This window comes from Anabrus simplex, chromosome 13 (genome assembly GCF_040414725.1).
Source record: "Anabrus simplex isolate iqAnaSimp1 chromosome 13, ASM4041472v1, whole genome shotgun sequence".
Taxonomy (NCBI): Eukaryota; Metazoa; Arthropoda; class Insecta; order Orthoptera; family Tettigoniidae; genus Anabrus; species Anabrus simplex.
Window position 1 is genome coordinate 72,555,704 of NC_090277.1, and position 14,553 is coordinate 72,570,256.

Sequence of the window (14,553 nt, forward strand, 5' to 3'; positions counted from 1 at the left end):
TTGCGACAAAGAAGTAGTGTTACTAAAATGTTTGGCCTCGGAAGACTAACTGGGAGTAAGGAGACGAGATGATCGACTACGTGATATGTTTCCAGCTGTCAGCGGAGAGTTGGCGTCGAATGGTTTAAGTACACGAATAAGCTTTAGCGGAGCTTTTAGAAATAGGAGTGATCATGATATGAAGAAAACGTTGGAAATTCAAGAGGACGAATTGGACAAATATTCATTTATAGGAGGAGGAGTAATGGATTGGAATAACGGAAATGTTCGATAAATTTATAACTTCTTTGAAAGGTCGGTAAATAATTAAGAGGGAATCTACCACCTGGGCGACATCATTGATGACTGATTGGACTTGTAACGTTGCCAGATATATTAAGTTTGACAAGAAAGTCTTCATTGGACGCCTCAGTTGCTAAAGATCAATGATTATGTCAATATTATATTATTAAAAACAAAGTGAGCTCATGTCTGAATGAGGAAGTACCGAATATCTCCCGAGCTCTTGTTTGTAAATGAGTGCCATTAGGCGTGTCCATTTGGCACTGACGTTACAGGAACGGCTTTTCTCACTGAAGTTCAATGTCACACGTGAGGTATAAAAATGACTAGCATCTCCTCCAGCAGTATCAGTCTCCGACAACCAACCCTACAATCATGTACAAGCTGGTAAGAAAGAAACCATCGCACTTTGTTTGACAACATGAGAAATATACTGTAGCATTCGCTTTTCTATCGTTGTCATACGAAATGTCAATTATCAATAGGAACAGGATTTGAGACACGAATAGGTTAGCCGGGCTGAGTGGCTCAGACGGTTGAGGCGCTGGCCTTCTGACCCCAACTGGCCAGGTTCGATCCTGGCTCAGTCCGGTGGTATTTGAAAGTGCTCAAATACATCAGCCTCGTGTCGGTAGATTTACTGGCACGTAAAAAGAACTCCTCCGGGACAAAATTTCGGCACCTCGGCGTCTCCGAAAACCGTAAAAGAGTAGTTAGTAGGAAGTAAAGCAAATAACATTATTATTACGAATAGGTTGGAATGCTTTTGAACAAGGCGCAAGTATTCTCTAGCCGCTGTACAAATATGTCGGTGAGTTGCATAACTTTCAGGGGTTCTCATAGTTCAGATCGCTAGTATTTATACAAATCTCACTGCAGAAGTGCTGTGCGGGTAGCAGACACTTGCGCGTTGGTTAAATACGTATGCAGTCTGACTTAATCGTGCCTGACATTCGTTTCCCTATTTCTATTTATAATTTCCTATTTTTCTCAAGAGAGACCTTGAACAATCCATTGAAAAATATTATCTCGGCCATTTCAAACGATATATCTGTAAATGTCTAATTATATCACTTGCCATGGTCTGCTCTTTCATGTTCGTTGTTCACTTTCCATAACTTCGATGTACACATGTTTTATCTTAATTAAAATAATTATTGAACATAAATTTCATGACAGCTTTCATTAGGGGGTAAATTTTATAATGAGTGATTCAAAAAGTTTGTGCAGAGAATTCAGTAGCCTGTAGAGGGGTCAAAATACAATAACTCTCAAACAATAAGGCATAGACTTGGCTCCTCCATATGACTGGGTCCTGTTCTGTACGTCTGGATTCTTAATAGCATCGTAAACCCTGCAAGCTCAAGGAATGTCTCCACAAAAGTCTTCCTTGGTCTTCCTCGTGGGTGCTTTTACCGTGAATATGCCTTAGTCTATCATTCATCCATGGAAGTTGTCCATTCCTCATTTAACCTACCTGCTCTTTCTGTCTAAAACCTTAGTACTGGTCTTCTGTGTTCAGATAATTTTCCACCGCCTACTCCAACACTACATTTTGAAATCTTGTAACTTCACGTTCTCTCTTTGTTTAGCCTACCAGTACGAAGCAACAGAGCAAAGGTATGCTTTCAGTATTATTCTCCTTCAGCCGAGGGACGGTTTACTTTTTTTTCAGATTTATCTTTCCTTAATGCTCTACATTTCTGAACAATTCAGAACCACAATCACTGAAGTGACAAGCAGTTGCATATACAGTAACGTGACAGTCACTGGACACTGAATGTTGTCTATGTTCGAGCTCTCACCCACCGTTCTGCGTGACCTAGCGCTTCGTCCTAGATTAAACGTTCTTGTTGGGAATTTACTGTATTTCAACCCCTCTATGGGCTATTTCACTTCCTGCGAAACCTTTAGAACTACCTTGTATGTAAAAATAACATTCTCTAAGCTCATTTCTTTGAAGCAAGTAATTTATCTTTTGTAACTTTTTATCAGAGTAAAATTATAAGAATTGATATAAGAGGTAACGATTAATACATCTCCTGGGGGATGTCTCAGATATTCGATAATATATTCTTGATATAAATCGGAAAGTATCATGTAAATATTTAATTAATTCCAGTATTTAAAATGTAGGCCCAATTCAACTAAAAGGAAAATAATGTGCACATTTGATATGAAATTCTGAGGTAATTACCAGGCTTCTGCAAATCTGAAGATTACTCCTTTTATGAGTTGTAAACACGTATTTTAACATGCAAAGTTTTGTATAAACACCATTTATAGTTTGTTACTAATAATTTTACTGAAGGTGTACCTCTTCTCCTGTAAGTGGAAGTAAAACAGGAGCACCTCGTGTTCTATAATTCAAATCTTTTCAAAGTGTTGTTTCTATGGTTACAGCTGTTCATCCTGGTCGTCGCCGTCCTGGCTCTCTCCTCTGCTCAGATCCTGCTCGGAGGTATCTCAGGACAGTCCGTAGCTCAGGCCCACAGTCCATTCGCCGCCAGCTACTCAGGCCGAGTTCAGACACACTCTGCCGGAGTACTCATCGGTTAAAATATCCAACGCTTTCTATGTGTAAATAAAAAAATAAATAAAATGTATAAAATTTACTCTTATTGTGTTGTTATTTCATTACAATTACTACAGCCAAATGATGAGGCTATCAGACCTTCAGGGAACAACTGGTCTAACAACTTCTAGAATAAGAGCATTTCCCGAGAAAAGGTAAGGAATAATTAATAAAAAGCCGCTAGATATTGCCATTGACCTAAATTCCTTCATGAAACATGAATAACATAGGATGTTAATTAATTAATAAGCTTGGGGCATGTTCCCTCACTGGAGGAAACCTTTGGTTTTTAAGTGCAAATTATCAATTTTTCCAAAGAATGATCAGTCATTTGTCACAACAGGATATATTTACCTTTTTCCCCCGCAGAGTAGTTCAAATAGGCTCTCTGTTTGGGTTTTGGCGCCATTAACAAACGGGAGAAAATACAAAGCTGACAGCACTGAAAACAAGATTACTGAAGATTTGCAAGAGGTCTAGGAGTGGCATTTGTCACTGAACCGTCCAGGTATTGAATGAAGAAGACATTTGAAATGAAATGCAAATACACTATTACAGAGATAGAACCACATAAAAATCATCGTTATTCTCTCAGTTTCATACTTTGGTGCTGCATCGATTCATCTCTTACTTCGGCAGTCTCCTTCAGTTTCTCGTAACTTTGTTATCAGATGACAATCATTAGACTTGGAAATGACTTAGCATGGAGAGTAGAATGTAAAGAAGAGAACGTTCGGAGCTAAGTCAAAGTGGAGAATGAATTCAACCTTCTTAAAAAATCATGACACGTATCAGGATATAGAAAGAGAATGGGTGGCATACAGGGATGCTGTAGTAGAAACAGCAAGGGAATGCCTAGGAACAACTGTGTGTAAAGATTGGAAAAGGTGAAAGTCTTAGTGGAATGATGAAGTGAGAGCAGCTTGTAAATGTAAAAAGAAGGCTTATCAGAAATGGCTCAAAACAAGGGCTGAGGCAGACAGGGATTTGTACGTAGACGAAAGAAACAGAGCGAAACAAATAGTTATTGAATACAAAAAGAAGTCGTGGGAAGATTTTGGTAATAACCTGCAAAGGCTAGGTCAAGCAGAGGGAAACCTTTCTGGACAGTAATAAAGAATCTTAGGAAGGGAGGGAAAAAGGAAATGAACAGTGTTTTGAGTAAATCATGTGAACTCATAATAGATCCCAGGGAATCACTGGACAGGTGGAGGGAATATTTTGAACATATTCTCAACGTAAAAGAAAATCTTTCTGGTGGTGTTGCGAACAGCCAAGCTCATAGGGAGGAGAAAAGTGATGTTGGTGAAATTATGCTTGAGGAAGTGGAAAGGATGGTAAATAAACTCCATTGTCATAAAGCGGCAGGAATAGATGAATGTAGACCTGAAATGCTGAAGTATAGTGGGAAGGCAGGGATGAAATGGCTTCACAGAGTAATACGATTAGCATGGAGTGTTGGTAAGGTACCTTCAAATTGGACAAAAGCAGCAATTGCACATATCTATAAGCAAGGGAACAGGAAGGATTGCAACAACTATCGAGGTATCTCATTGATTAGTATACCAGGCAAAGTATTCACTGGCATCTTGGAAGGGAGGGTGCGATCAGTCGTTGAGAGGAAGTTGGATGAAAAATAGTGTGGTTTCAGATCACAGAGGGGCTGTCAGGATCAGATTTTCAGTTCGCCATACTGAAGGACTATGGAATTAAAGGTAGGTTACTAAAATCAATCAAAGACAATTATGTTGACAATTGGGCTTCAGAGAGAATTGATGGTAGAATGAGTTCTTGCTTCAGGGTACTTACAGGGGTTAGACAAGTCGGTAATCTTTCACCTTTGCTGTTCGCAGTTTACATGGATCATCTGCTGAAAGATATAAAATGGCAAGGAGGGATTCAGTTAGGTGAGATTATTATGGTCTTATTAGGAAGAGTTCTTTTAATCTAATTATTCTATCGTATGTCTGACTTTGAGCTATTGACATCCATTCTCCGTCCTAACCTCACGAACAATTTTAGACTTTCCCAGCCCTACAAGAAGGACATCAAAGCAGAGGTATCCCTATGCCTGAACAAATTAATCGAGGTTAATCTGTACGTATGCCACGGTAAAACGTTTAGTTTTGAACACGTGCGAAATAAAATGCTACATTTATTCGGAGACTGTTTCGAAGTCTGTGAAGGTAGTCCTATATGCACGCGACATCGCTTTTAGAGTCACATTCCTCACAAATGTAAGGTTGAGACAAGTAATTAAGCGAACCTTCACAAATGTTAAGAACTCTTTCGAAATTGATACCTCCACACGGAGCGCATGGAATTATAGGATTATTGGAGTCTTATTTGTTCTCTTAGTCGGCCAATTACACTGTCCAAGTGTCGAATCCAGCCCCTTTCCTCCACGGGGTATACTTACAACATGAACCTGAAGCACAATAGACGCTTTAGCAGTTAGGATCCTTTCCAGAAGACCTGTGTTTGATTTCCGACTACTATTGTTGAACATGCGGGGTTACGACGGAGTTACCAAACATCCATTACTTCACATTCCACATAACATCTCGTTCCTCAGATGAAATAATGAGAGGATTTCTCACTGTAACTTGCACACAGCTCCTAATAGGGAAGAACATTGACATGTCAGTCACTGCAAGTAATGTATCACATTTGGTACTTTCAAACTAGATCCATTCAGTTATTGCGTAAGATATGGATGACCTCGCTTCTCACTTGCTGGCAAATAACCCTGATATTTGCATCTTCAAAGTATTCTACGACTGAGGAGCGATAAGAAACAGGGAAGTTGATTTGCGATCATAACAGTGATGTGAATAATGTACTTTGAGCTTTTTCTTTATCTGCCCGTCCATTTTCTCCATCACAATGTTGGCCGGCACGATAGAAGACGTCGTGGCTATCAATATCTAATCACTAGATTCCATGGCAAAATCCTGGATTCAATACCAAACCTCTTCCCATAATGTATATGACGCCGCTGATAGGCATTCGTCCGACGGATGGGGACGTTAAGCCTTGATCAGACATCTTGCCGGTACTGGGTTTGATACTCCTCGTACCTCATTATAATAATTTTGATTATGGGCACCAAACACAGGGACTTACATCCTCAATATACCGTCGGTTATTCACAGCGGTAAAAGCCATGGGCATAATAAATAAATAAACTGATTAATAAATTGGAAGGAACAAGATTACCTTAGCCAACAAGTGGTACATCGACTTAATTAAGTGACCTCATGCTTTATTTGAAACTTTAACTTGAAAAAAGTCCCAACTCTAAGGAAGAGATAATTTTCCGGAGAAAAAATTTCTATCGGGCACATATATTTTTATTTTTGGAGAGACATATTATCTGGAAGAAATTTTTCTGAAAAATACGTACGAAATACCTCAGCACGTATATTTTTTATGGAGAGAGACTTTATACAAATCAATGGGTTTATAAGTTTTAGATCTTTTAGTATAAAAGTTGAAGGGGAAGTGCGGTATTTGTAACTTGTAATTTTTCATAGAGGTCAAAGTATTGTTACTCAATACATAACATTTTATTGATTCAAAAGAGTAACTTGATGTAAGTCAAACATAATGAACGTCGCTCATTTCATAGGTTATGTGTGGTATGTTTTAACATTTCTTATGTTCTGTACATTATCTGGTACTAGATTTTTGCACCGCTTACGTAAGTCTGGTACTTCTTCACTTTTATTTTGCTAGTGGCTTTACGTCGCACCGACACAGATAGGTCTTATGGCGGCGATGGGATAGAAAAGGTCTAGGAGTTGGAAGGAAGCGGCCGTGGCCTAAATAAGCTACAGCCCCAGCATTTACCTTGTGTGAAAATGGAAACCACGGAAAACCACCTTCAGGGCTGCCGAAAGTGGTATTCGAACCCGCTGTCTCCCGAGTGCAAGCTCACAGTCTCCATCGGGCAGAATTATCAGGCAGCCGCGTTACTTATAATAAACAGACTTGGCCCTTCATATTCGAGCACTAAATTAATTTCTGTTACAGAAGCTACTCGGAATGTATATGTATATATGTATATATTTCTAAACGTGGGGTTAGAACATTATTGTTGCACTTTGCTTTCTAGTCCAATCAAGTGGATTCCAGATCTGAGTAACATCCTGCCTCCTTCGAGCAGAAGGCAAAAGTATCTTGTTCATCTATGGTCAAGAATGTTTAAGAACATAGCACTCCCAATACATGAATGCGTGTGTCAACTAGGAACATCTAGACTGAAGCCCCACAAACCGGCGGTAAAACTGCCTTCGAAGTGATAAACAATCACTCTAATCCCTCAGGCAAACGGCTGAATGAGTGGACATCTTCTAGACCACCAGGCGTCCTGACAGTTGAGGACCCAAGTGTTATTGGCTGGAGTATTATATGCGCCTTCGGAGGAACCGTTTGTGTTCTTCGTAACTGGGGTTGGACACAGAGCCCTCACTGCAACTGTGCTATCATTCCACAAACAATGGAACACATAATGTTGGACATCCACCCGTGCCTTATTTGGAAGTCGTCAGGACTCGATCAAGAGTTCAAATGTACAAATCTAATCTCTCAGTTGTATGAGACATATCGTTACTTACGGACCTGTATTATTTTCGTTTTATGTTTTTATGTTGTATTCCGTCATATACCAAATAATAAATAATTGTGAACGTTACTTATGAGAATGAGTTTATCGGTTCCTCCTTAAAAGGTGCATCATTAATATATGTGTGTTTACGAGAATTACAGACAGACAACTCAATTAAAAGACTCCTGCAAGCCATTTTGTAATAACACGTAACACTTTATTTTCTGGATAAGCAAAATAACTTCAGTAATCCGGCTGCAGTTCTCTAACAGCTCAATTCCGTATTGAATACCGCAATATCTTGGAAAGGAGATATATATTTAGAGAATAATAATGAGAATAATTTTTTGGTTTTTATATGTTTATTTATAAAAATAAGCTACTCTGCTATCACAGTCTTTTAACCAATAAGTACTCCGCTTGTGGAGATCTGTGCCCTGGCGGAGGAGCTGATACCAGTGGGATGAGCTCCGTAGGCTCCGAGAGACACAACACCGGGGGCAGCAGCGAGGTACTGAGCTGAAGCCATGGCGAGGACAGCCACGATGAGGACCAGCACCTGGAAAGTGACGTTACCATGGTGATACACTTGTTGCAATACTTATTTCTAATAACGTCACACAAAGTGATACTTGTAAAGTAAAATGGTAATTTTCGAATGACAGAAAGAATTGTTTCAATATACTGGAATTTTCATATTCTAGATATTTGGATGCACCTGAAATTAACTGAAGTACCTAGCAGGGATCGCTCTGATGGTATAAAAATGAACGTTTTTGAAAAGAAAGTTTCTGAAAGAAATAGTTATTTTGTAAATTGAATCATTCCCCCGCATTGTTATGTGGTAATGCTTCCTCGACAATACTAGAACTTATTGTATTCAGAAAAGGTTGTTTGTTTTCAAAGTGTTCTCTACATTGAATGTTTCAATAGCTCACTGAAAACGTAGTTTGCCTAAAGGTTGGCGAAGTTTCCTATTACCGAAACAAGTGTGAGAATACGTGTTCGCAAATTTGATTTTAATTTTTGGATATTGAAAATGTTTACCGGATAGTGTGAGATTACGCTAGAAGAAAACTGTTTAATAATTAATATGTCTTGTAATCTTTCATTTACTAAATAACGACACGTCACACTGCGCTACTTACAAGCTTGTACATGTTGGATTATCTTGTCTGTGACTGCAGATAGACTGATGTTGAGGTCCTCACATTCGCTCTCTTTTATACTAACTTGACCACTGACATTGAAACATTCACAAGTCTTTTACAATGTCAATGTCCAGCTTGATTGTGACCACGCCTTGTTGGCAAGTACTGTCAGCCTTGGAATTTATTAATGAGCGTAGTTGTTTATATTTGATACCTCTGCACATTGTGGCCGTTCGAGAACAAGTGTTGATTAGAAATTAAAAATTAAGATGATGGTGTTTGTTGTTTAAAGAGGCCTAACAGCTAGGTCATCGGCCGCTAAAGAAATGAAACTTAAACTTAGAAATGTATACACTGACTAAAATCTAAAAGAAATGATGATGAAAATTTTACCATGAATCCAAAACAATCAGTGGATCCAATTCATAATTCCTTATTTTCAGACATGAGGATTGTTGTCCAAAGGCGTCCAAAATCCAGGTCACCGGCCACTAATAGTAGTTATCGCTGGTAAAGCAGAACCATGATCTTTCTTCTACAATGGTACTAATCACAGGTAATGAAGACCCATGGTATGCCACTCACAATGCATCACTCACAAGCAACGCAGACCTATGGTGTTTCGCACGTAGTGGAGCTAATTACAGGCCTCGTATAGTCATAGTGTTGCTCACATAGTCGTATTAATCCTAGACAATGGAGACCCACGGTGTATCATATATTATGGTACCACCCACAGGTAACACGGGCCCATGGTGTTCCTCGTAAAGTGGCACTACTCATCGGTAACGCTGACCCATTCTAAACACAGTGGAATGCGCACGACGACTCTTCTGACAAGCAACGCCCAGACCTGTGGTGTTCCTCGCATAATGGCGCTGCTCCCATGTAACGCAGACCCATGGTTTTCCTCGCAAGGTGGTACTAGTCACAAGTAACGTCTATTTCCATGGTGTTCCGCACGAAATGACACTAATCACAAGCCGTCTCATCGTTCTACTGTCATCATCCCTTGATAGCACCTTCGAAAAATGAAGTACCAGACAAAGAAAGACACGGACCACGAAGGGCGTGAAAATGAAAGACTTCCAAGGCCTCGAATGCTCTAATACCGTCGAGGTCGGAAAAGAACAAGAGTTGACCAAGAGAGATCAGACAGGATAGATGAAAGTGAGGAGCCTGGCACAAGTAAGTGATGCCAGGACTCAGCTAAGGGGCCCCTGGTTGCCAACCCGCGCTCTCATGTTGAGAACCCTTGGGGCGCCTTTTAGTCGCCTCTTACGACAGCCCTCCCTACCTGTTGGTGTATTCTTCATCTGCGTCCCCCACCCACAGAGAGTAATTCAAAATTATGTTAGATTAGATACATTACTGGATTTTTGCAGCAATATATTAATTTTAACCAGGATGGAATTGGTGATAATCGGGGAAGAATTCTTTATCTACCCTCCCAACCCCCGGAATCTCTTGGATTCAACACTGGACTGTCCAAGGCAGACGTACGTGCTCCCAGATGGATGTGTCCTCTACTCTCAACAATGTTGCGCTTTGTTTTAGTCACACGGTTGTTCTTGTAACACATGGCGCCTTGTAATGTCGATATCAGGCACAGCAGTCGCAGAAACACTGTACTCGGTCACGCGGTTCGCGTCTTGTCCGTCCTCATTCTCGCCGTATAATATCTAGACACAGCAAGCTAGTTGGCCGTGACGTCAGAGGCGCGCAGCTGTGAGCTTGCATTCGGGTTCGAACCGCACTGTCGCCAGCGCTCAAGATGGTTTCCTATTTTCACACCAGACAAATGCTGGGGTTGTTAATGCCACGGCCGCTTCATTCCCTCTTTTCTATCCCATCATCGCCACAAGACATATCTGTGTCGATGTGATGTAAAGCAAATTGTAAATCTAAAGTACAAGTAAAGTACAAGTTACTGGGAAGGAATAGATTTATTCGCGCGAAAAGCATCGATCTGTAGCAACTCCTCAATTACACTCATGTTCATAAAAACCAGAACACCTTGAAAGACTAAAGATAGGCAGTTCATATTCATAGGACATGTGCATTAGTATGTTCTGAAGAAATTATTAGAATTTGAACCATGTCGGCCGTGAGGTTGAAGGTCCACATCGATATCTCGGCGCGCCACCACCGACTGGTAAAATGTGCCTGCGGCTCTCGTTGTCGCTATAAACCGAAGGTAATGGATCACTGTGACTTGAGCATATGTGCAGGATGCCCCGCAGACTTATCCAACAACCGTACCGTCAAATGAGTGCGTTTGAAAGAGGGCGCATCATTGGCATGAGAGAACGTGATACATCCATCCGGGAAATTGCTGCTCGTGTGGGACGAAGTGTGTCGGCAGTGCAACGGGTGTGCACAGAGTGGTTCACAGAAGGCCGTAGAACACGACGAGATGGCTCTGGTTGCACCACCCAGATCCCCCCTCCCTTATGAGAAAATCGACACCTCCACCGAATGGCATTGCAGGGCAGATCTGCGCCCTCCTCGGCTCTGGCCCAACAGTGGGACAGTGTAACACATCGTACACTGTCAGGAGTGGCAGTCCGTCGCCGTTTATTACGGTCTGAGTTACCGGCGTGTCGCCCACTTCTCCTCCTACCCTTGACTAATGTGCATAAATATGGAAGACTACAAGACTGCAATGGTGTATGGAACGACGTCACTGGTGACAGGCAAGACAGCAAATAGTGTTTTGAGACGAAACCAGGTTCTGTTTGTTTGAAAATGATGGCTGTATTTTGGTTTGCCGCGGACAGGGCGAGAGGCATCACATTGACTGAATTCCCACAAGACATAGAGCATCAACTCAAGGACAGTTGGTATGTGCCCAGTTTGACCTTCGTGAATGACATCCTGCGACCCGTAGCCATACCCTTTCTGCACGACGCCCCAGACTCCATTATTTCAGCAGGACAACGCGCGACCACATGTTGCTGCCTCTTGTTGTCACATGATGTCAGACTGTTGCCCTGGCCCACTCGATCACCGCACTTGTCGCCAATCGAAAATGTGTGGGATATGGTGAAACGATGCGTGCGGCGCTGTGACTTATTGCCAACCACCAACGATGAACTGTGGAAGCAGGTGAATGCAGCATGGGTGGCTATACTCCAGGACGCCATTCGCGCATGGAACAAGTTATCAGTGTCCTTGGAGAAATCACATGCTGAACCTAGGTGACTGAAATACTAATCGTTTCTGCAGAACACACTATTGCATATGTCCTATGAATATGAACTTCCTATCTCTAGTCTTTCAAGGCGTTCTGCTTTTATGAACATGACTGTATTGTGTGTCCAAACAAAATGTGAATCTCTTTCTGCATGGGATTAGAGGAATATGGAAATAAGATAGGTGCTGTAAAGATGTCTGATAAAAATAGCTCCCTATGAAGAGCCCGGAGATCGGCAGCTGGACTTATACATCCTTATTCCGAGCTATTGTACATTACTATAGTGATAAATCACCCTCCACAGAAACTAAAGTTTATCCTTCCGACATCCAACTAACAGGTACTTCAGTCAACGAGGGTTGCCCACATTGGATATACAGTAAATTCACGGTAAATTGAGCAAACTGTTTGAACAACACATTATATTATTCCTGAGGATCGTGCCAAAAATACGCAGCGGCATACTAGCTGAGGAAGTAGATAAATATTACTCTTAGATTCTGATCCGTAATATACGAGTATGTAAATTACGCTGTAACATTAACCTTGTAATAATAATAATAATAATAATAATAATAATAATAATAATAATAATAATAATAATAATAATAATAATAATAATGACGGGCTGAGTGGCTCAGACGGTTAAGGCGCTGGCCTTCTAACCCCAACTTGGCAGGTTCGATCCTGGCTCAGTCCGGTGGTATTTGAAGGTGCTCAAATATGACAGCCCCGTGTCGGTAGATTTACTGGCACGTAAAAGAACTCCTGCGGGACTAAATTCCGGCACCTCGGCGTCTCCGAAGACCTTAAAAAGTCCAGTTGGTATACTATCACAGACGAGTGGAGAAGGCTCTCGTTATGACAGTTAAACAATTTGGAGTTAGCTCAGGTGATAACTGTGAGCGGACGTTTCTTGATCTACATAACTTATCCACAAGTATGGAGTATGATATGTGAGTTCTTGGAAGCAAGTCTTTGAGTAATTCAGGAAGCTTTAAATTAAGTCTACCAGTTGCTCATTCCTGGACGGGCTACGTATGTCCGAGTATGATAATTCTGTTACATTTTCGTGTCATGTGTGGATGGAAGTATTCCCGATATAAAGATAAGTTTCAACTTATTGGGAATATATTTGACCAGGTTCCAAGTTATTGATGCCTTTTTATCCACCTATTTCGCTTACGTCTCGCCGACAGAGATAGGCCTTACGGCTGCGAGTGGGAAGGAAGCATCCGCGGTCTTACTTAAGTTACAGAATTTGTGGCTCGCGTGATGATCGGAAATCAAGGAAAACCATCCTCAGGGCTGCCGACAATGGGGTTCGAACCCATTATCTGCGGATCCAAGCTCGTGGCACACGGCCAACTCGTTCGGCAGTTATAGATTTTATAGACGGTTGTGGAGTATCTTATTTTATTTTAATTTTAATAAGTCTAAGTTGTATAAGAATCACAAACCGATATTTGGAGTCGATGAATATGAAGAGGAGTGGGCAGGGATGTCACCAGCGTTGTACAATATATGTGCAAAAACTGTTACAGAAGGCCCTGGAAAAAGCAAGAGGCGCTGTGGTGGGTGGAGAACCAATAAAGACCATAAAATACGCAGATGATGTGGGGGTATTAGCGGAATCAGAAAAAAGATCCGCTAGTCATGTTGGAAAATATTGAGAGAATGGGCAAAGAGTTGGGAATGAAGATAAACATTTGGAAGACTAAGGTGATGAGAATAGGAAAGAAGTTTGCTCTTATTATAATACTAGAGGGAAAGAAATTGGAACAAGTCATTCAGATATTTGGGAAGTCTGCTGATATGGAATGGAAGCTGTACAGAAGAAGTAAGTAGCAGAATATCTATGGGAAAAGAAGCCTTTGGAAAGGGGAGAGGGCTTTTGACATCCCTATTGATTTATGAAAGAGGTTCGCAAAACGTTTTGTGTGTCCAGTTGTTACTTCAATAGACAAACGACAGACCATGAGTAGTTTATAAATAAAGTTAATCCATGGAAACTGAAGTAAATGTTAATGAAGACAATACGTCACCCCATGTGGGTGGGGACGGTAAATAACACACACGGTATCCCCTGCCTGTCGTAAGAGGCGACAAAAAGGAGCCTCAGGGGCTCTTAACTTGGGAGCGTACGTTGGCGACCACGAAGCCCTGAGCTGAGTCCTGGAATTGCTTCCACTTACTTACGCCAGGCTCCTCACTTTCATCAATCCTATCTGACCTTCCTTGTTCTTTTCCAGGCCCCGTCGGTATAAGAACACTCGAGGCCTAGGGAGTCTTTCATTCAATTGTACCGGGCGAGTTGGCCGTGCGCGTAGAGGCGCGCGGCTGTGAGCTTGCATCCGGGAGATAGTAGGTTCGAATCCCACTATCGGCAGCTCTGAAAATGGTTTTCCGTGGTTTCCCATTTCCGCACCAGGCAAATGCTGGGGCTGTACCTTAATTAAGGCCACGGCCGCTTCCTTCCAACTCCTAGGCCTTTCCTATCCCATCGTCGCCATAAGACCTATCTGTGTCGGTGCGACGTAAAGCCCCTAGCAAAAAAAAAAAATCATTCAATTGTAAGTCTTGGATAGCTCTATCAAAGTAAAAAACAAATTTCGGAAATCACTTCTGGCCTAAATGCAGATCCGGAAAAGCAGGCTAAAATCGCGTGTTTCGTTACTCGTCTCCTTATTTATTCAAATCCTAGGAAATTAAATTATTTGCATATATTCTTCTGTAGTGT

General features: G+C 41.3%; 1 long non-coding RNA gene across 1 annotated transcript; it reads left to right on the top strand.

The window, feature by feature from the left end:
• The first annotated feature begins 639 nt into the window (after positions 1 to 639).
• Positions 640 to 2,897, top strand: LOC136885124 (uncharacterized). The gene is made up of 2 exons (XR_010861466.2): positions 640 to 669; positions 2,686 to 2,897. It is a non-coding gene; the product is annotated as an uncharacterized lncRNA (long non-coding RNA).
• Positions 2,898 to 14,553: the final 11,656 nt, after the last annotated feature.